Here is a 3,288-nt window from a genome sequence, read left to right on the forward strand (position 1 = left end):
GGTGGATCACTTGAGGTCAGGAGTTCAAGGCCAGCCTGGCCAACATGGTGAAATCCTGTCTCTACTAAAAATACAAAAATTAAGCTTGGCGTAGTGGCCCTCACCTGTAATCCCAGCACTTTGGGAGGCTGAGGTGGGCGGATCACGAGGTCAAGAGATCGAGACCATCCTGGCCAACATAGTGAAACCCCGTCTCTACTAAAAATACAAAAATTAGCTGGGCACGGTGGTGCGTGCCTGTAATCCCAGCTACTCAGGAGGCTGAGGCAGGAGAATGGCGTGAACCCGGGACGCGGAGGTTGCAGTGAGCTGAGATTAAGCCACTGCACTCCAGCCTGGCAACACGGCGAGACTCCATCTCAAAAGAAAAGGAAAAAAACCCAGAAAAATAAGCCAGGTGTGGTGGCTCATGCCTGTAGTCCCAGCTATTTGGGAGGCTGAGGCATGGGAATCACTTTAGCCCAGGAGGCGGAGGTTGCGGTGAGCCAAGATCACACACTGCACTCCAGCCTGGGCGAGAGAGTAAGACTTGGTCTCAAAAAAAAAAAAAAGTAGCGATAGTGTAGTGATCAATACAATCCTGAGCCCATAACACCTTCGTCATTGTTAGTGAGTCCTGTTTGACTGCCTGCACCACCAGGCAGTCAGGAGACTCAACCTTCTACTTCCTCCTCTTCCCACTGTCTTACTCCCTTAGTCTAGATCAGGCCCTGGAATCTGCATTTTAAGTATCTTCCTTGAGTGAGCTGGACACAGGTGGTCACCGAAATGACACATATGAACAAAAACAAAAAAAAAAAAAGAAAAGAAAAAATACAGACAGATATAGCCCTGGAACTTAATGAGGGAACTGGGCCAAATTTTGGGTGATTCCCCTCTCCCTCGAAGAGAGGGATTTATGGTTTGGGTAAAAACCATTAAGAACACATTGGTTTTTTTCATTGGTTTCACTTTGAGTTTCTGCCTCCTGCAACCCAAAACACAATCATACAGAGCTTCCCGGCGTGGGTCTGCGCCCTGCGTGAGCAGGGCCATGTGACCGAGACTGCCTGTGCTGAAGAGCTGAAACCAGAGGAACACACAGGCAAGGGGAACCTACAGATCTTTCTCCCTTTACTTTCTTTTCTTTTTTAAAAAGATTATAATCCCATAGAGACATATGTGACATGTCTGACAAATGGAAAAAGGAATGACGCTTGTTCTCATTTAGAGAAAGCTTGCTGATGGTGGATGTGTGTCAGTGCACAAAGCTGTGGCTCGAATAGCCAAGGACATAGCATCTTTTTTTCTTTTTTTCTTTTTTTTAATATAGATGAGAGCTTCCTATGTTGCTCAGGCTGGTCTCAAACACCTGACCTCGCCATTTTATGTGCCAGGACAACAGGCCTGAGTCACCGTGCCTCCCGACATAGCATCTTTTGTACAGGATTTAGGGAAGCAGGAGAGCACTGAAAATAAAACCTAAATGGTGGGTGAGCTATAAGTAAACACTGAAATACCATGATCTTATTAAAAAGAAAACAATGAACCCAAACAACCTGATATACAAGAGAAAATGAACCAGGTTGCCAAAATCCTCTGGCAAGTTTAAACAACAGAAGTCAATGGGATACAGTGGTTTAAAATCATGTAAAGTGAGTAAAATGTTCAACCCCGTGAGAATAGAGCAGTAATCGTGACCATGTTTCTGGTCCCAGGCAGTCTCTCTCTCTCTCTCTCTCTCTCTCTCTATCTCTCTTTTTTTTTTTTTTTTTTGAGATGGAGTTTGGCTCTTATAGCCCAGGCTGGATTGCAATGGCACGATCTCGGCTCACTTTAACCTCTGCCTCCCGGGTTCAAGCAATTCTCGTGCCTCAGCCTCCCTGGTAGCTGGGATTACAGGTGCCCACCACCACGCCTGGCTCATTTTTGTATTTTTAGTAGAGATGGGGGTTTCACCACATTGGCCAGGCTGGTCTCAAACTCCTGACCTCAAGTGATCTGCCCACCTCGGCTTTCCAAAGTGCTGGGATTACAAGCATAAGCCACTGTGCCCAGCCTCCAAGCAGTATCTCACGTAACACAAGTACTTAAGTATTTATCAAAGATGGTCATAATCAGCTCTTAAAACACACTACCTAAACACAACAACACTGTAACACTTTAAAAATACCACTTATAAGAGCATCAAAAGTTTCAAAGTATTTTAATATATTTTAAAAGTTATATATATTCCTATATATTATATGATATATAGGAATATATACTATACACTAATACATACGTAATATAATATATTCTACATATGTAGGGAGATGTAGGGATATACACAGTTAAAACATTTCAGTCAACAATAGACCGCATATATGACAGGGATCCCATAAGGGATAGTATATACACATTCCTTATAACACCATATTTTCACTGTACCTTTTCTATGTTTACATATGTTTAAGGACACAAATAATTTCTGTTGTGTTACAGTTGCCTACAGTATTGTGTACAATAACATGCTGTACAGGTTTGTAGCCTAGGACCCATAAGCTATATACCATATAGCCTAGGTGTGTAGTGGGTTATATCATCTAGGTTTGTGTTCACACAATGACAAAATCACCTAATGATGCATTTCTCAGGATGCAGCCCCTTTGTTAAGTGACACATGACCGGGTTGTATATTCTATAGATAGAGTTTTATAAAGAAAACCACAATGTTCTTGGGGCATTGAAGAAGATATACTTAATTGGTGTTCAGGCACTTATATAATTTTACTATGTGCCTGACACTATTCTGAGCACTTTGCACATATTATATGCAAGACATGTAATCACCTAATCCTCTCAATTACCCTATACAGTAAGTACTATTATGACCCTATAAGGTAGGTACTACTACGATCCCTATTACACAAGTGAGATAACTGAGACACTCTAAGGTCAAATTCTCCAGGGTCACATGGCCAATGAGGAGCGGAGCTACGATCTGCACCCAGGAGGTCTGGCTCCATCCTTTCAGCGATTCTGCACACTGCCTTTCAATGTGGTAGACACCCTACTGTAAACGTGCCGGTTCTCCCCACATTGGTCTACAGATTCAGCGCAGTCCTAGTAACTCCAACAGGTTCTGTAAAGGAATTTGAACTGTTTCTAAACTTTATATAGAAGCACAAAAGACCAATAACACCAAGACATCCTTGAAGAAGAACAAGGTGGAAGAACATGCCCTCCCAGATGGCATGACTCCTTAAAGGCTGTCATAACTAAGACAATGTAGAGCTGGGTCTAAGGTTGACAAAGAGCCGGATGGCA

This window comes from Macaca fascicularis, chromosome 4, assembly GCF_037993035.2.
Source record: "Macaca fascicularis isolate 582-1 chromosome 4, T2T-MFA8v1.1".
NCBI lineage: Eukaryota > Metazoa > Chordata > Mammalia > Primates > Cercopithecidae > Macaca > Macaca fascicularis.